This window comes from Mastomys coucha, unplaced genomic scaffold (genome assembly GCF_008632895.1).
Source record: "Mastomys coucha isolate ucsf_1 unplaced genomic scaffold, UCSF_Mcou_1 pScaffold16, whole genome shotgun sequence".
Taxonomy (NCBI): domain Eukaryota; kingdom Metazoa; phylum Chordata; class Mammalia; order Rodentia; family Muridae; genus Mastomys; species Mastomys coucha.
This window is the reverse complement of record NW_022196898.1, coordinates 28,228,472-28,249,378: the sequence shown is the minus strand read 5'-3', so window position 1 is coordinate 28,249,378 and position 20,907 is coordinate 28,228,472. Positions and strand designations below refer to the sequence as shown.

Here is a 20,907-nt window from a genome sequence, read left to right as displayed (position 1 = left end):
AGCATCTGCTGTCACCTGAGTTTTTTTATCCTAGCCATTCTGACTGGTGTGAGGTAGAATCTCAGGGTAAATCTTACTTCTTTTAATGGCCATATAAGATATTACTGTTTTTAGCATGTATCTTCCACATTTCTAAATGAGATTTAAAATTTTTTTCCATGTTTTAAGAGTTAAACTTAATTTTTAATTTATACATAAAACATAACAATTAAACATGTTGGTGACTACTTTGTGATTTTTCACCATGTGCATTTTTCATTGTGTACTGTTTAAATAGGAGAAGTATGGCACTAATCTTAAGCAAACATCATTTTACAGTATTTTTTTAAGGAATAGATTTAAGTTGTATCTTGTTAAAGATTTTTTGGTTTGCTTTTAAAAGTTATTACTTATTGAAATAAAAAGTTTACAGTGTTTATTTTATGTACATTTTGACATGAGTTTTTTGATTGAGCTATTCTTAAATCAGAAATCTTAAGTTTTTTCACCCATTTCATGGTTTGCTTTCTCACTTATTAATTTTTCAATGCCTCCTTAGTTTGATGTAGTATCTGCTATTTAACTGTAAGAAATTGTGTTTTATGTCAGAATCAGTGACTTTTATTTTTGATAAATTTCCTAGAATATATTAAGAGCTTCAGAATTTGTCTTAGTTCTTGTCTCTCCTAACTATAATTTATTTATATATTTAAAGATGTATTTTAACACAAATAAAGTTATATGTAAGTATAGGGCTAGTGTTATAACCACTTTTAAAGCATTTATCCCTGTATATATCCACCCAGCATTTGTTTGCTAAATTGAGGCAAAAGCATTTATTTTCACTGGTGTTATAACTGTCTTTTTGTAAATTACAGTAGGATAGATACAGAAAACTGATGTATTTTATTTCCTTTGTCATTCAGGAAAAAGCCAGTATCTTATTCTATAGACTTGTTCATTTGACAAATATTTGTTGGATAGTGTGAGGTAGATTAGTTTGAAAAAAGACACAAAGCTTTATGTTTTGTTTGTTTGGGGTTTTGTTTAGTCAAGAGTTTCTCTCCTAGAGTGATTTGTAACTGCCAGTGTAGATCATCTTCAACTTCTGATCCCCCTGCCTTCAGTTCCCAAACCCTCGGATTCTTGGAATGCACTGCCATGCCCACTTTCTGCTGCACTAGAGCTCACAATCAGGGTATCACTCGTGCTCAGCAAACACCCCACAAACTAACCACATCCCCAGGCTGAAGCAGATTATTTTTTTAGTGCAGGAAAGCTCAGTAAAAAACGTGAAAGCTGAGCTGGTACTGAAGAATGACAAAAAGGGCGTGGGGAGAAGGTTAGTGACAGCCACACCCTGTCAAGGTTGCTAGATAGATGCTGTGAATTTCATGCTTGTGGATGCTTTGGATTTCACTAGCATTTTTTAAGAATGTAGAAAGTATCCTTCGCATGCTCCTTGTCTGCAGGTTAACTGGCTCCTCTTCACCCAGATCATGCTGTATTGTAAATCCTTCAGGAAGGTTCTGCCAGCAAGGTCTCCAAACAATAGGTGGAGAAAATGCTACTCAACCTTGTGCCTGCCTCAGGTTTTGGCAAACTGCAGTGTCTCCGTGGCTCTCCATGCTTTAGGGAGGGACCTTTTCTCTTTTTGCTGTTATAATCAGGTCTTACGTTAATTTCATTAGTATGGATTAAGAAATTAAACTATAGAGCATAGGTAGACATTGAAATGTAAATCACGAGACAATTTAAAGCGTAAAATGATTTCTCTCAAGCTATTAACAGCACGCATTGCAAATTCATGCAAGGCAGTTGAGAATAACATGCAGTGTGCTGTTTACCCAAGTTTCAGCTTCTGCCGGAGGATATCTATTTTTGTATATTACATCATCTCTGCTAGAGAACTCCGGTGTCCACTGGGATTTACTGTTCTTTCATTCCAATCTGAAAGAGAGCTTGTATTGATGTCATAATTGGACCTATCTTTCAGTTGAAAGTAATAACAGTGCTGTGTAGCAAGTCATGCAATATTTCAAGCAATTTTGTTTGTCAAAAAGATCAGTGCCACTTTGTCCTGCCTCTGACTGTGACCATTGGTAGTGTGTTCTGCGCGTTCTCTCTCTCTCCCTCCCTCCCTCTCTCTCTCTCCCTCCCTCCCTCCCTCTCTCTCTTTCTTTCTCTCTCTCTCCTTCTCTCTCTCTCTCCTTCTCTCTCTCTCTCTCTCTCTCTCTCTCTCTCTCTCTCTCTCTGCCTCTATGTGCTTTAAATATAGTTAACTGAAATTTCGCATTGTGTTGCGACAGCACAGATCCCTTTTATCTCTGGCAGCTTCAGCTTTCCTCATGTGCCCCTCCACCCCACCCTGTTTCTAGCATGAGGTTTTACAAGCTCTGCTCTTTGGACATACCAACTTTTTTTTATCTTCAATCAGTGCTGAATAGGTCTTGTTATAATGGTTATCCATTACAAACATTCTGTTTTAACTGTGCATACTAATGAGTAATTAGAAATGTTCTGAGGTTGGAACCCAGTGTTAAAACAGCAGTGATAGTCAGATGATATTGTTACCCTCTGGGTGACGTGCTAGCATTTAATAGAATGTGTACATGCTAGATTTTAAGGCGTTTGTGAAAGGAAATGGTTTAGTTATTTATATAAGCATGCTTTTAAAACATTAAGTGATCTGCATACCAGTGTAATGAATATGTATATAAGTATGTATTTCTGTATATAAAAATTTCTCCTTATTCTTGAAAGATTTAGTGACTGTCAGTTATATCTATGTATTTTTAACTGATTAGGAGCAAGCTTCCATACATTATTTTCATAATAACTTTATTGAGGTATGTTTTATATAATGCAATTGTCTGTTTGAAGTTTTTTTCCAATGGTCTTTTAAAACAAACACAAACAGCATGTAACATTACGTTTGCCATCTTAATGGTTTTTAAGCAGACATCTTGGTAATGTTAAGTAAGTCAGTAGTGGATTTTTGAACTGTTACGAACTTACCCATTTTTTAATATATTTTCTGATTATAATGTTTCTCATAGACTAAAAATATAGGGATTTGGGGGGAGAATGATTTGAATGTTAAGGGGGTGGGCAGCCATTTATGTTAAAGTAATTCTGTATGGATTGTATGTGCTCAGCTGGAGGACAGTGGGTGTGATGTGGTCTAAACTACAAGTGGTCCAGTGGCCCTGAAATGAGAATTGCTGATTTGAATAAGGAGGGGTGACTCAGATGCTGAAGATCGGAGGGCGTAGAAGGAAACAGGACAGCGGTGGTCAACAAGTTAGTGTCACATCAGTCTAGAGGTGTTTGAGTGTTGAAGGGTAGGCAGAGCTCCAAAGGCAACATTTCCCTTCCACTAACCATATTTGTTCGTACTTACCATAAGAAGTTTGAAACTAGACCTTCACAGAAGTTCTGGAAATCATCAGAACTTTGGGGAATACCAAGGGAAGGTTTTACAGAAAGGGTGATTTGCCATTTGTTACTTTATGCAATAAATAGTCCTCGGCTGAGTGGGACGGGCAGAGTAGCCTCGACCTTCTTGTTCTTGACATTGGCTTTACTAAACTGAGGAGCACTTGGGAGCTTCAGTTTGTTTTTCTTTGCAGTGAACTTTGACCTGACACTTAGCATGTACCACCTTTGATTAGAACAGAAGAGCCCTAGCTTTTCAGTGGGATTAATTGTCAGTCAGAGGGTTCTTCTGAGTCCATCACATTATAACACAGAGATCAATAGCAGCTGGTAACTGGGTTGTTTTATGGAGCTAAGAGGCTGGTTATTGTCTGACTGTAGACCTTCTTAAATTGTTTTCATTTTAGATTCTTATAACATTAGGTCAAAAGCTCTCAGTCTGGTCTACACAATGATTTCCAGTACAGCCAAGGTTATATAAAGAAATCCTGTTTGGGAAAAAAAAAAAAGAAAAAAAAGAAAAATTAGAGCCTATATTCACTCATCAGTTAAAAATGGTGGTAAGGGGGCTGGAGACATGCCTCAACAGCTAAGAGTACCCAGGTTCGATTCCCAGCTATCCATCCCAGGGGATCAAATGGCTTCTTGACCAATGTTGGCACTACATACATTCAGTGCATGTACATACTGGCAGTCAAAATACATATACAAATAAAATAAAATAAAATAAATTTTAAGTGTTATTTCAAAAGACATATAACTACTTTATAAAACAAACAAAAATGAGAAAAGTAATACATTACTAATGTGTGTTATTCTCATATCTTCATCTGTGTGGAGCGCATTGTAATACATTCTTCAGTTTGAAGAATGTAAGGTACATGAAGAAAGTGTGATCTAACACAGGAAGGTGATTACAGAATGCTACAGTAATGTAATTTTTAAAAACTTCCTGGCAACTCACTGGAAGGTCCACTGCAGGTCCTCACCTCTCCCTCACTCCAAATCCATGCTTAGCGCAGCAGCCAAGCGCTCTAAGGGGCTGCACTCCCTTCCCGCACTGTCCCCATCTCCCTCTCATTGCTTCATCCTAGCCCCCATCCCAGCAGTCACTCATTCAGAACCCAAAGTCCACTCTCACTGGGAGAACGAGTAGGCTAACTGCAGATCTTCACTTCTCCCTCCATCCCTTCAAAGTTCAATCTGCCAGACTCATCCTCAGCTGTGTGGCAGACCTTCTGCCTTGACCTCTCCTCATTCTGTGCCCCATTTCCAGGGAACTTACTAAGCAGATTGTGGTGGAAACATCCTGCTTTCTTCCCTGATGTGTACCCTCTTAGCCCCACCCCAACAGCCCAACCCCATTCTTAAGTGTCAGCTCCTGAGACCCAGAACACATATTGCCTGGAACCTCCAGTGGCCACACCTATTAGGAGGCAGGAAGGATTTCCTACCAGGCAACACAGCCACCACACTCTGCTAAGAAACAGAGAGGACAACAGAAACCAAAGAACCAAATACCCACCCAACCAAGCCAAAACTAGAACCAGCACCAGTCCCAGATGTCTAGATGCCGGCATAAAAATACAGTCAGTAACAGCCGGGATGATATGTCTCCACTAGAACCTAGCAACCCTACCCCAGCAGGCTCTGAGTATTGCGACATAGCTGAAACATAAGAAAAAGACCTTAAAATAGCCTTTATGAATATGATAGCAGTCCTTAGAGAGGAAATGAATAAAATCCCTTATATCTATGAAAACATAAACAGTAGAAAGAAATGAATAAAACAGTTCAAGTTCTGAAAGTTGAAAATACAATCAACAAAGAAAACCCAAGCTGAGGGAAATCTGGAAATGAAAATTAGGGAATTGGAACAGGAACCTCAGAGGCCAGGCCAGGCCTCACCAATAGAATGCAAGAGATGGAAAAGAGAATCTCAGGCATTGAACAAAAGACAGAAGAAATGGATAAGTCAGATGTTAAATAGGAAAAAAATCCTGCTATAAAACATCCAGGAAGTCTGGGACACTTGATCTAAGGATAATAGGAATCGAGAAAGGAGAAGAAAGCAAGGCAAAGGGGCAGAAAATATTTATTAAAAAAAGTCACAGAAGAAAATTTCCCTAACATAAAGAAGGAGATTCCTATGAAAGTATAAGAAGCATACAGAACACCAAGTAGACTGGACCAGAAAAGAAAAATCCCACAGGCACATTATAGTGGAGGCACTAAACCTATAGAACAAAGAAAGAATATTAAAAGCTGCAAGGGGAAAAGACCAAGTAACATATATAAGCCACCTATTAGAGTAAAAACTGACTTCTTAATAGAGACTCTCAAAGGTCTGAACAGACGCTCTACAGACATATAGCCTATAGCAGCAAAATAACAGGAGTCAACAGACACTCTTGGTATCTCTCAACATCAGTTGTCTCAGTTCCCTAATAAAAAAGATAGAGACTACCAGAATGGATTTGAAAACAGGAAAATTCATTTGAAAACAAGAAAATCCATCTTGTGGCTTCATTCAAGAAACTTAACTTAATATCAAGGATAGGTATCACCTTAGAAAAAGGATGGAAAGACATTCCAAGCAAATGGACCTAAGAAGTAAGCTGGTGTAGCTATTTCTACATCTGACAAAATAGAGTTCAGACCAAAGTGATTTAGATGAGATTGGGAATGACAATACATACTCATCAAAGGAAAAATTCACCTAGAGGACATTCCAGTTCTTACACAGAGGCACCCAAGTTCAAAAAAGAAACACTATGATAGCTAAAATTACATATTGTTCCTCACACACTGATAGTGGGAGACTTCAGTATCCCATTGTCACCAGCAGACAGGTCATCCAGACAAAATCTAAATAGAAAAATGCTGGAGTTAAATGATGTCTTAAGTCAAGTGGACCTAAGTAGATACATTACACCCAAACACAAAAGAATATACTCTTTTTCAGCAGCTCATGGAACTTTCCAAAAACTGACCATATACTCAGACTCAAAGCATATATCAACAAATATAAGAAAATTGAAATAGCATTCTGCATCCTGTCAGAGCACCACGGATTAATGATAGATAACAATAGAAAGCTTACAAACTCATGGAAACCGAACTGAGTGAAATATGGGCGTAGACAGATATTAAGAAAGAAATTGAATGAATTTGAAAGAAATTGAAGAATTGAAAAAATTGAATGAAAATGAATATACAACATACCAAAGCTTATGGAACGCAATGAAGACAGTTCTATGAGGCAAGTTCATGGCATTAAGTGCCTACATTAAAAAATTGTAGTAATCTTACTAGTAACTTAACAGTGCACCTGAGAGCTCTAGAACAAAAAGAAGAAATCATATCCAAAAGGAGTAGAACAACAAAAAATAATGAAAATTAGGGCTGAAATGACTAAAATAGAAACAGACAACAATAAAAATCAATACAAAGAATCAATTAAACAAAGACTTGTTTCTATGAGAAAATCATTAAGATTGACAAACCCTTATCGAAATTAAGTAAAAGGTTGAGGAAGAATATCCAAATTAACAAAATTAGACATAAAAGTGGAAAAAGAGTAGATACTGAGGAGATCCAGAGAATCATAAGGATATAACTGTACTTTTCCAAATTGGAAATCTAAAAGAAATGGATTGTTTTCTTGAAGTATAATACTTAAAAAAGTTAAGTCAAGATTAGATAAGCAGTTTAAACTATAACCCCTAGTGGACTAGAAGCAGCTACTAAACATTTCCAAACCAAAAAAGAAAAAGCCCAAGGCCCAATGAAGGAAGAGTTAATGCCAATATTTCTCAAATTATTCCACAAAATAGAAACAGAAGGAATACTGCCAAATTCATTTTATGAGACTACAGATACTCTGATACCCAAACTACATAAACACCCAACCAAGAAAGAAAATTACAGACCCATTTCCCTTATGAACATAGATACAAAAATACTCAGCAAAATACTTGGAAACTAAATTCAAAAACATGTCACAAAGATAATCTACAATAACGAAGTAGACCAACCCAGAGATGCAGGGATGGTTAGACATAAATAAACTGATAAATGTAATCCACCATATAAACATACTGAATGACAAAAACTATATGATCATTTCATTAGATACATGAAAGGCCTTTGCCCAAGTCCAACACTTCTGTGATTAAAGTCCTTGAGAATTAAGGATTCAAGGGATATACCTCAACATAGTAAGGCAGTTTACAGCAAGCCCATAGCCAATGTCAAGTTAAATAGAGAGAAACTCAAAACAATTCTGCTGAAATAAGGAACAATCCAAGGCTGTCCACTCCCTCCAATGCTATTCAGTAATGTACTCGAAGTCTTAACTAGGCTAATAAGACAACTGTAAGAAATCAAGGGGATACAGATTAGACAGGAAGATCAAAGTATCTTTATTTTTAGATGATATGATATACATAAGTGACCCTAAAAATTCCACTGGAGAACTCCTACACCTGATAAGCACTACCAGCAAAGTAGCTGGGTATAAATCAACCCACAGAACTCAATAGCCCTCCTGTGTACAAAGAATAAATGGTCTGAGAAAGAAAACAGAGAAATCATACCCTTTACAATAGCCTTTAAATAATATAAAATATCTTGAGGTATCTCTTACCAAGCAAGTCAAAGATTTGTATGATAAAAACGAAGAAAGAAATTTAAGATGTCAAAAAGATGGAAATATCTCCTCCCATGCTCATAGATTGGTAGGGTTAATATGGTAAAAATAACTATCCTTATAGTAGCAGTTTACAGATTCAGTGCAATCCCTACCAAAATTCCAATTTAATTTTTCACAGATCTTGAAAGGACTTCTAGCTTCATTTGAAAACACACACATATACATGCATACATACTGCAGAAGAGCTAAAACACCCATGAATAATAAACTGTGGGAGAGTTATCATTATCCAGATTTCAAGTTGTTTTACAGAGCTATAGTAATAAAAACAAATGTGGTGTTGATACAAAAACTGACAAGTTGATCAACTGAGTTGAATTGAAGACCCAGACATAAATCCACATACTTGAGTTTTGGGAGAGAAGACAGAAATATTCACTGGGAAAAAGGAGAGCATCTTCAACAAATGGTGCTAGTCAAACTGGATTAGCTTTATGTAGAAGAATCAAAATAATTTCACACTTATCACCCTACACAAAACCCAACTCCAAATGGATCAGAGACCTCAACATAAAACATACACTGAACCTGATGAAAGAGAAAGTGGGAATATCCTTGAATGTATTGGCACAGGAGAAGACTTCCTAAACTGAACACTAGTAGCACAGGCACTAAAATCAGCAATTAATAATTAGGACCTCCACTCCCTGATAAGTGGATATTAGCTCAGAAGTTCAGAATACCCAAGATACAATTCACAGACCACATAAAGCTCAAAAAGAAGGAAGACCACAGTGTGGATAATTCGGTGTTTCTTAGAAGGGGGATCAAAATACCCATGGTAGGAAATACAGAGACAAAGTTTGGGGCAGAAACCGGAAGGAAAGGCCATCCAGTGACTGTCATACCTAGGGATCCATCCTATATACAGTTACCAAACCCAGACACTATTGTGGATACCAACAAGTGGTTACTGACAGGAGCCTGATATAGCTGTCTCCTGAGAGGCTCTGCCAGTGCCTGACAAATACAGAAGTGGATGCTCACAGCCATCCATTGGACTGAGCACAGGGTCCCCAATGAAGAACCTAGAGAAAGAACCCAAGGAGTTGAAGGGGTTTGCAGCCCCATAGGAGGAACAATATGAACTAACCAGTAACCCCAGAGCTCCTAGGGTCTAAACCACCAACCAAAGAGTACACATGGAGGGACCCGTGGCTCCAGCCACATATGTAGCAGAGGATGGCCTTGTGGGACATCAGTGAGAAGAGAGGCCCTTGGTCTCATGAAGGCTTGATGCCCCAGTGTAGGGGAATGCCAGGACAGGGAAGCGGGAGCAGGTGGGTTAGTGAGCAGGGAGAGTGGGGATAGGATAAGGGGATTTTCAGAGGGGATAAAATTTGCAATGTAAATTTTAAAAATCTAATAAAAAATAATTAGGACCTTGAGAAAATAAAAAGCTTCTTTAAGGCAAAGGACATCACCATTCGAACAAAGCAGCAACCTAGAGAATGGGTAGATTTTTTATCAGTTACATATCTGATAGAAGGCTAATATCCAAAATATACAAAGAACTTTAAAAACTAGATATTGGGCCGGCGAGATGACTCAGCGGGTAAGAGCACTGACTGCTCTTTCAAAGGTCCTGAATTTGGATCTTAGCAACCACATGGTGGCTCATAACCACCTATAATGAGATCTGACGCCCTCTTCTGGTGTGTCTGAAGATAGCTACAGTGAATTACTCTGGAGTGAGCAGGGCAGAGCGAGCGGGGCCGGCAGAGGTCCTGAGTTCAGTTCCCAGCAGCCACACACATGATAGCTCATGGCCATCTGTACAGCTACAGTGTACTCATATACATAAAATAAATAAAATAAATCTTTCATCAACAACAACAACAACCACCAACCAACCAACCCATCCAACTTAAAAATGGGGCGTAAATCCAAAACAGGACACTCAGGTGGCTGAGATGCACTTAAAGTGCTCACCATCCTTAGCCATCATAGAAATGCAAATCAAAGTTACTTTGAAATTTCATCCTATACTGGTCAAAATGGCCAGGGTCAATAAAAGAAGCAACAGCTCATGCTGGGAAAGGATCTAGAGTAAGGGAAACGCTCATATATTGCTGATGGGAGTGCAAACTTTATAGCCACCAGGGAAATCAGTGTGGCGGTTCCGCAAGAGTATAGGACTTGACCCACCCCAGGATCTTGCTATTCTGCTCATCCACATATATTCCGAAGACACTTTGTTCTACCACAGAGAGTTCAGTGGTAGTGTGCTATTAGCTCTGCTTGTTTCAACCTTTACTTTCCTCCAAAAACCAAAACAAACCATCAAACCCTCCCTGTTAAAACCAACCAGTTTATCTTAAAATACCAGCATTATAGTAGAGGATAGTTTCATTTCAGAGTATAGCTAACTCTATTTATGAATAATTATATGCAGTTAAAATGCTCTGCTATAATATTTAGGAGAGGAGGAGGTTAGGTGTGTGATTTGGGATTTGTTTGTTTATGTATGTGAGGGCACACTGAACGTCGTCTTAAACATGTGGTCATATTGGTAGGGTGATTTATTTTTCAAAAAAGCATTAGATGTTCTATAGCACATAAAAGTTTGTATTTAGAGATACTCTCTATTTTAAATTACTTTAGTATTTTTCGTTAGTATTAAGACAGAAGGTCCCGAGCAACTGTTTCTGGTGATAAAGTCTGCCCATTAGTGCTTCCATGGGAGGAGAGACCCTTGGTCCTGTGAAGGCTCGATGACCCAGTGTAGGGGAGTGCCAGGGCTAGGAAGCAGGAGAGGGTGGATTGGTGAGCACGGGGATGGGGGAGGGAATAGGGTTTTTTTTTCTGGAGGGGAAACCAGGAAAGGGAAAAACTTTTGAAATATAAATAAAGAAAATATCTAATTAAAAAAAAAAGGAGAGAGGGCAATGGAAGGAAATATAGGGAGAGACCACTACAATTAAGGGATATTTGAGATATAATATGAAACTTAATATGTAGCAGAATTTCCCCCAATTAATTTAAATATTAATACAACAAGAAGCCTGTGATTGGGCAGTGGAAAAGGAAGGCGGGTGGAGATTTTTAGAGAAGGGAGAGAGGACAGAGGGAGAAGGAAGGAAGATAGAGGAAGAGAAAGATGACCCAGATTTGCGTGGCCTTAAATAGCCACAGGTAGCTATGAATATCTTATAAGGGATGGATAATTACAGAACAATTTGTCTTATCTTAGGTGGGCAGCTTGTATCATTGCTAGTTGGCTCTAAAATTATGGTGTGGGCATCTTGTGAATTGAGAATTTACTGATATATAAAACTGACTGATAATTATAAAAAAATATAAAATTGTCATCATTGGCTCTTAAAACAGAAGCCATTGAATCATTTTGAAAATCATTTTGAAAAGTATTGGGATTCTTATTTCTAAATATTAAGTTGCTTAGAAATAAAAAGAATTGTTGATTAATATTAGATTTCCAGGCCAGTGGGGTAGCTCAGGGTTAGAGTATCTGCTGGTATCCATGAAACCCTTGAGTTCGAATAGTAATATGAAGAAGTAAAACATTTTAAGTCAGTAAAGTCTTTGAAAGCAGTGTCCTTTTTACAGCATGACATATCATGGGTTCTACAGTGATATAGTTGGATCAGACCTGCAGAATTGACATTCGTTAATAGTTTTAGGAGTGGTATTGGTAGAGATATTATCAGTTTACCTTTTGTAGGAGGAAATCAGTACGAGGTTATTGTTTCCAGCCATCTGTATGACATTAACTGCTGACTTGGACAAACCTTCAGTGCATAAAACACTGAGAATAGTGTGGAAGGAATAAAGTGACTCTTCCTGAATGTTTATGATGTACCAATCTGGTAGATGATTGTCAGCTAAACTCTCTGTTTCCCCTCCTAGGTAATACTGCCCTGTCTGGGAGATCAGCTCCCAGAGTCCAGTGAGATGAAGGGACATGCCCAGTGTCCATGCTTCTTTGCATAGAGAACATGATTCGTCATCGAGTCAGACATGAGTCTTTTCTTTTCCAGCCCATAGATTATTTATTTTACAAATACATTTTACATGCACTATTTCTTATACCATTTAATCTTAAGGTTTGATTTGAGATAAATAGCAAATTATTCCACTAGTTAAGAAGTCTACCATTTAAATATCTTTTAAAGAAATAGACTCTATCATTGATTGTCCAATCTGCAGAAACAGTTACTTTTGTGCAATGATAGGCTTTGGCTCTTTCAAGGTTTTTTTTTTGTTACAATTTTTTTCTCCCTCTTTGGAGCATTCATAAAGCACCCTGTCCTCTCACTGTTAGCCTTTCTAATCCATTCCTGTGCAGGAGTGGGTTCTTCCTAGTATGGAGTACCATTTTATAACAGTGGGATGGCTTAAATTAGCATATCTTCAATGTAGTCACTAATGTTGCCATAGGGCAAGTCAAATTCTTGATGACAGTCCTTTCATACACATATTCTTATTGTGGGAGTGTGTTTCTGGATGAATGTTGATGTGTTATGTGTGTAACTGCTTGTGCGTGCGTGTGTGCCTGTGTGCCTGTGTGTGTGTGTGTGTGTGTGTGTGTGTGTGTGTGTGAGAGAGAGAGAGAGAGAGAGAGAGAGAAAGAGAGAGAGAGAGAGAGAGAGAGAGAGAGAGAGAGAGTGAGAGTGTGTAGGAGTCAAGAGAACCATCGGTTCCACTCATCAGGCACCTGTTATCCATCCGTCTGTCCATCCATCCATCCATCATTTCTGAGGCAGTGTTGGTCTTTTTGGCAGAAAGCTTGAGGCATACACCTGCCTCCACTTTCTCAACACCAAGGATTATAAGTGTGTGCCACTAAGCCTAACTTCTTAAATGTGGGTTCTTGGAATCAAACTAAGTTCCTCATGCTTGCAAGGCAAATACTTTGGCAACTGAATTATGCTCCCACTCTTGTATATACCTTAATTCTCAAATAATGTATAGTTGTTTAAAATTAGTTATTGTTTGTGGAGATGGAAAATATCTCTCATAAAATTGTTTGCTTCTCCATAAGTAAATATTAGCTGTATTTAGGCAATCTAAGAATATTGAAAGGGGACAAATAATATAGGGAGCTAAAAACCTTCAAAAACCAGGGCAGGTGGTGCAGGCCTATGATTCCAACTAATCAGGCATTTGAGCCAGGAGGATGACAAGCTCATGGACTGTGTGAGTTCAAGGCCAGCCTGGGCAATTTAGTGAGGATGTTTCCAAATGAAAACAAGTGAGAGAGCTGGGTGTATTGCTGTTGTATGGTATGTGAAAGGCCCTAGCTTCAGTCTCAATGCTGTTTAGAAAAATAAACAACTTATTTGCATCAACATGGTCTGTCTCCTGTTGCTCTTTCCTCCACATTTGGTACTACCTAGTATCCAGTAGCATCCATGTTACTTAACGTGGCAAGGATTTCAAGACTCTCCCAGCTGAATCATTTAAGTAGTATAGTTCTTATACTACCTTTCTATATTATCACCGTCATTTGTACTCTTAAGATTTCTACTTACTATGAGCTCTGATATCTGAGAGACACTCCTTTAGGTTATGTGTCAGACTTGTACCTTCCTGTGTGCTACAGAGTGAGAACTTGGGAAATCATAACAGTTACTGTTGTTTATAGGAAAGGCTAAATAGTAAACTCATGCTGAGGCAGGAGCATCACTTATTTGAACATATGATTTCAGTAGCAGCCTGCTGGACATAATAAAACAAAATCTTTAAAAAAAAAAAATCCAAAAGAAAACCTTCCTAATGTTTAGCTGAAACCTGCCCTCACATAATCTTAGCTTAAATTATAGATCTTTTCAATGAACGATTTTTTCTCTTTTTCTATTACTTTAAATAAAGGTTTATTTAAAATTTCAATATGAGGATTTTTTTTATTTCTGTTTTTCTTTTATTGAAAATAGATTTTTTTTTAAAAAATACAATATACTCTGATTGTGGTTTCTCCTTTCCCAACTCCTCCCAGTTCCTCCCCACCTCCCAAGAAATCTGGAACCACACCCTTTCTGTCTCTCATTAGAAAACAAATAGACATCAAAGGAATAATAATAAAGTAAGATAAGATAAAACAAAATCAAAGAAGTCAGGATAAGACAAAGGAGTAGAAGAAAATGAGTCAAAGAAAAAGCAGGAGAAACTACGTAGATGAAGACACAGGAATCCCCTAAAAACACAAAACCAGAAACCATAATAGATACACAGAGGACCTATAAGGTTAAAATAAAAAATACCCTGGCACAATATTTTGAGACAAAGAACCTCCAGAGATGCCACTGAATTCATTTTGCGTTGGCCTCTAATGCTGGGCATGTGGCCAGAGGGATTGAAAGACACATAGGAAACAAGGCCTAAACACACACAACGGAGGCACATATGAGTTTACAGAGACTAAGGCAACATGTACAGGGCCTTCATGGGTCTGCACAAGATAGGGTCCTAGAGCTGAGAGAAGCAGACACATGCCCTATCCTTAACTCAAAGCTAGCTCCGGTTGATAATCATACTCTGTTTTAATACAGCTGCTGTGTAGAGCCTTCTGTAAGTGCATGCTCTTCTGTAAACCTACTCAGCTTCTTACAGTTACATAGTGTCTCCTGGGATAGGATAGCTAGAATGGGTTGCTGTTGTTAGTTACACAGCCCTGCAACACAGAGCACAGCAGAACATCCTGTCTTCCATATACCTGATGATATAACCTGAAATTACAGTAGGTTCCCAGGAATCATGCCTGACACATGCAAAACTGTTTGGCTAGATCAGTTTTAGAGAACCCTGTCTGCCTCCCTAACTCTTCCCTTCTCTAAGTGCACATCTGTATGTTCATCTGTGTGAAATTTGGGTTTCTTTACTCTCTTTACCTATCACAGTATAAGTCCCCTAATAATATTAAAGAATAAATGAGTTCTGTTTATAGCTACCAAACCATTTATGTCTGTTTCCTCACGTTAAAGGCTGGAGTGACTTCACACTTTAATTTTAAAACGTAAGTGAAATCGTTTAGGTCTTTATGCTTTGATTCAACAACTACTGTGTATCAAGTTCTAGAAATAAAATCCTCCAATGGTCTCGAACCTCAGCTAACCTATACTATAGTTCATAATGAAGTATTTCCTGTTTTTGATAAATAAATGAGGGAGCACTAGCAGTCCATTGTCTTCATGCAAATGTATTAGTCACAGAGGACTACATTATAGCACATTAGCAGTGAAGGTATAGTTCTCTGTGTTTGGAGTGTTGCTTTATGAACTATAGCAGGAAGTGCTGTGTGAGCGCTTTGCTTGAGAAGAGACACCAAGTCATTTTCAGTCAGTGCTCAAGGACTCCACCTCTGAATCCTTGAACACTACAAGGTTAAGGTCTGGCCTTTTCTTAAAATAGGTTCAAGGAAGTGAAGTAAGCCCTATACAGTCTGCTATTAAAGCCTGCTCACTTTTCAAATAAGTGCCTTTCTAAAAGTCCAGTGTCGGAATTTCTGGTGACTCACCGGCTTTGTTCCTGTTTCTCTGCTGCCCCACACCTTGTCATCTTTTAGCCTTTTTCTTTTCGGTGTTGTGTATGAATGTGGAATATAGTCATTACACATTGGTTACTGCATTAATCTCTCAGTCATGAATCACATAAAGTATAAATCGTTGCTTGTCAGAAAGTTTTATTTATTGAAACCACCTAAAGTAAAGATTCCTTCAGAGTGTGTCTCTGAGTATTGGGCCATCTTGATGTGTACTCTATTAGATAATTCTGACACAGCCTCCAAGAGTTTAAAAATCTGCGTTTAATTTAGATTCAACTGAGATGTGTAGTTGACATTTTCTAGGTGTCAGACAGTGTGCCTACTTCTTTTGTATTTTATATCATAATTAAATTATTTTTAATAATGAATTGGAAGCACCGTTGTATAGATTAACTCTGTGAGCACTTCCAGTGGGATATGTGAAGGACTAGTCTGAAGTATATTCAAGGGTGAAATAGATCATGTGAAAATGTAGGATTAAGATATAAAAGGCGTATCAGGAGGGATCTGTTGGTTCAACTCTATAATCTCAATTACTTGGGAATCTAAGGTAGGAGGATCACAAATTCAAGGTTTACCTGAATTACAGAGTAACTTCAAGTATATCCTGGGGAACTTGAAACCATATCTTTTTTTTTTTTAATGTATCATTTTATATGCACACTTAGAAAAGTTGCTCACAGAAACTTATCTGTTAGGGTAACATGTTTTATTTTTAAATCATTAAGACTGGTCAAGAAATAAAACAAAAACATAGTAAAATGTGAAACCATATCTTAAAATAAAAGTAAAAAGAGGCCTGGGATGTATCTCAGTGGTAGAGTATGCGCATAGCATGTGCAAAGGGCTAGGTTCAGCCTCCAGTACTACCCTCCACCACCACATCAACTTTTCCTCTTTGAAAGATTTTTTTTGGAGGGGGCAGGGAAGAGAGTTTGAGGATTCATGTGTATGCCTGCCTGCATTAATTTATGTGTGCAGTGTGAGTATAGGAGTATGTGGCATCAAAAGAGGTCCCCTGGCACTGGAGTTAGAAGTGGCTGCGAGTCCTCTGATGCTGGGAACTGTATCTGTATCCTCTGTAAGTGCTCTTAAGTATTTGTAAATGATGCTTTATTTTCTCAGAAAAGGGATGAGATGAGATGAGAGCTGCACCCAAGCATTATGAATACATGACTTGGGCTGAACTCAGAGCATTTCTATCTAACTATACCTAGACCTAGGCCTGGAAGCTTCTAGGCTCTCTATAATCTAATCTTCTGCAAGCCTGGGCCTTGAAGGTTTCAACTTATAGCCTCCATCTACTGACCTAGGCTATAAATAAATACTTCAGACAAGCCCACTTCTCTAGGCCTAGATATTTCAGCCTCTGAGACTTACTGTTGAATTAACTTACCCTTTCTAACTCTCTCTGAACTCTAGCTGATTGGTTCAACCCAGTTGTTCTGGCTCAAACCCCTCCCCAAACTGACAGATTCAAATTGGCTTCTCTTGGCTTCTGACTGAATTGTTCTGGTTGGAAATACTGCTGCCTCTGAATTCCATGAACTGCACTGCACTGAGTGCACTGAGTGTCCAAACTGACTAGAACTGAACAGAACTGCAGGAACTCAACTGAACTCAATGCATTGAACTGAATGACAACCAAAACGAACCAAACTGAATTCTCTCTGAACCTTTTAAGTAGCCTCTCTTCCTGTCCTTGTAAGAGTTGGGCATATCCTATCTCTGACTAATTCTGTCAAATCTTCTCTGATTCGTCACTTTGTCTGCCCCTCAATTAGATGTCATACTTTTAAACATGGCTGCTTCCTACAACAAACTAACTTTACAAACTTCATTATTAGGGATTAAAGGTATGTCTGTATTCCAGCTGGATCATATAGACCTAGAAGGTCTTTGGATGTGATCCCTTGCCAGAGCAGCCATGTTGCTGGATTAAAATGCCTCTAAAAGTATGGATGCTGAAACTTCCCATTTTCAGTAAGGCCAAGCGGCCACCTGGTTGCCTGGGATCACCTGGTCCTAAGAACTGGGGTTCCAAACAGAGCTGTGCCTGGATTCAAACTCATGTCCTCATGCTTTCATAGCAAGTTCTCTTACCCACTGCACCATCCCCTCTGTTCCAGACCATAGTATTTTTAAATGTCACTTGTTTGGGGAACAATAAAATATTAGGAATAGGTTTTGCAAGGTTTCTGATTTTTTTTTTTCAGTTTTCAAAGAATAACTTCTTTCTTCCCTTCCCACTTCTGTAATGTTCCCTTTAAGGAGAAGAGGGAATGAATCAATGCATAACTACTCAGGTATGGTGGTATTTGAAACTAGCCTTCTGTAGCCTTGTAGCCTTCTAACTTTGTGTCTTAACAGACACCTTCTAACAGAAGATAATTGTATCATTCTCTTGTATCTTTTGGGCGTAACTGTTTGGGATGCTTATTGTGAGGCGTGGCTAAGAACCAAGTAAGTTCTAAGTATGAGTAATAAATACTGATAAGAAGAACACACTATCTTCCTCTCAATGTCTTAGTAATAGAAATAGTAAACATGTTAGAAGGCAAAAACATGAAGGTGTCCAACAGAATTTTATTTAGCTGGGACACCTTTACATTAGGGAGGTTTTTGAACTATCTATTCCACTGTTTTAACATTGTAACTAGAATTTAAAATTTTTCAGTTCTTCACACAGCAGAAGGGGTTTGTTTTGTTTTTCTCTGTATGTTTAAAATTACTAAGTGTAGATGGCTAAGAGATGGGGTAAATAGAACACAGGTTAGGGCTTCTCACCTCTAGGCCACATAGTTTATCTTTGCATATATAAACCTGTACTATAGGATTCTTCTAATCTTTGGTTCATTTTATTTCATAACTCATACCTGACATAATTGTGTCAATGTGTAAGATAGTGTGGCTGATAAACTTCCAAGTTGTCAGTACTGAGTCTTAAGGTATGAATGTTGTGGTCATAAAGCCAGTCCCTGAAGCTGTCACGCCAAGCCTCAGTACAGAGAAGCTTCCATGCCTGAGGATGTGTGATTTGCTTACTTCATCTCTCAGGTTTCCTGATTAGGTTAGGTTCCTTCTTGAGAGAAGTGACACCTATTTCCAGAGAGAGGCAGCAGTAAGTGGGAAACCTTGCATAGGGCAACACACCATCAATATGAGGCTACTGAAATTTGAAGGATTGTTGGCATATAGATGTATTAGGACATGGGTTAGATGACAGATATGGAGTTTGATGGTTTAGGCCTTGAGTCAGTCACTTCTGTATTATGATAAATGTATGTGACAATTAAGCTTACCATTAAGTATACAACTCAGTAATTCCCATTGCTATTTAGCATTGCCAACATCCACCTTCAGAACATTTTCGTCTTTCAAACTCAGACTAATCAATAACTAATCACCCCTACCCCACCCACCCACACATCATGAACACATCTGGCAAACACCTATCCTGGCTGTCCCTAAAATCTGGCTAGCTTAGAAACCCAGAACTGAGTGGCTTACAGCATTTGTTCATTCATAACTGGATTATTCCACTTAGCCTACTGCCTTCTAGATTGACTCTGCTGTACACTCCCTTTGAAGGCTGAATCCCTTTGGATGTGGTAGATGCCACTCAATTTGTGCATTTTTGTGTTGATTTTGGTTGAATTACTTACTTTTGGTGCCATTGGCTTTTGAATTATATCTGTTTCAGAACGCTATTTGAAATTTCGACAGAATGTGGTCTGAAGGATAAAATATGGTTTTGCCAGTGTTTGTTCCCACTCAATAAAAATCTGATGCATCCATTCAGCACACTTGTCGGAGAGCGTGTTGTGCATAGTACTTGAGTATAGTCATACATGACAGACATGGTAGCAGCCACCATGGACTTGGAGTGTGTGGGAAGAAGTATGGAACTGCTTCAATAGTATCGTGACAAACTGTAAAATCACAACTGTGTTAAGATGGGCTAGGTTGTTGATAACCCCGAGAGAACATTGTACCGATATGTGTTTTGAAGTGGAGTGAAAAGCAAAAGGAGAGTTTAGGTGGAGGAAATGATAATCTCCAAAGGCCTCCGTGCCTATCCAGGGAGCAAGAGAAACCCAAGAGACCTCGAGTGAATGTGAGCGTAGTATGAGCATGTAAATCTTTTCACAAAGTCCTCACCTGTGTATTTGCATCTTGTGCCATAGCTCACAGATGGAGGTGTGAGGAGGAGTTGTTTCTCTCCTGCTATGTGGGTCTGGGAGTTATACTCAGGTTGTCAGAGTTGGCATTAAGCATTGTACTGAGCTGTCTCGCCAGCCCCAAGTGGGTAAATCTTGGAAGTCAGGATGATTTGCTTTGGTAAAATGGCACATTTCAGTCTATTTGAGGAACATAGAAGATGGAAGATAGATGTGAAATGATGAGGCCTTGGTTTCAAAGAGCTTAGAAATGAATATGGCAACTGGGTTGAATGTGTAGTGTACACAATGAATCCAGACTGTTGGCTTTTTTTTTTTTGGTTCAAAGGCCAAATAATAATTCCTGGAAGGAAATGATAGCAGCAGAGAAGAAGAGAAACTTAGCTCAAGAAAAAACTAGAAACAGTGTGATGGATATCAGGAGGAATGGGAGTTGAACATGCCTCCAACATGTATGACCCTGTACCAGATCCAAGTGGCCTTTTATCTGCATGACATACAGGATGGAAAAACAGGGAAAGCCTGAAATGAGGAATTCTTGCAAGATTTGGTTGTGAAGTGTGGGAAGAGAGTACGTCTGTATGTAGACATAGGAATCTGTGTCTAAGGAGGAATCTAGTTTAATTTTGCGTTTAAGGTAGCAGAGACACGGACGTTTAAAAGTTGACAGATCTTTGGTTGGGAGCAGTATGTTCACATCTGTGGCGATTAGGTAATGAGTAATGTAAGAAGTGTAAGGAGGTGGATGGGAGGCAGGGGGAAGAATCTCCCATCACGATGGGAAAGAATAATTGCCTTTTGTTACGGAGGGGAAGAAAGAACAGGATGGATGCAGTCTTCAGATAGACAGAGACCCAGTAGGAAGCCCTGACAGTGCCAAAGGCCACTGTAAGAGATGCCATGTTTTCCATAACTGCTTTCTGCCCATTCAAAAGTGTAGCTGGTTGTGAGAGCTGATGGAAGAAGTGTCTTTATTCCTCGTGAGCTGTAATGCATCCTCCCAGGTAAACCTGTTTGCGTAGGTGAAATTAAGACCATGGGAGAATAACATTTCTTCATTTAATTTCAGCTCCACCTCTAGAAGTTTGGTTTGT

General features: G+C 38.6%; 1 protein-coding gene across 6 annotated transcripts in view; it reads left to right on the top strand.

Moving 5' to 3' along the window:
• The window catches only part of Rapgef2 (Rap guanine nucleotide exchange factor 2), a 228,872-nt gene that overhangs the window by 116,400 nt on the left and 91,565 nt on the right, over positions 1–20,907 (top strand). The window lies entirely within an intron of this gene.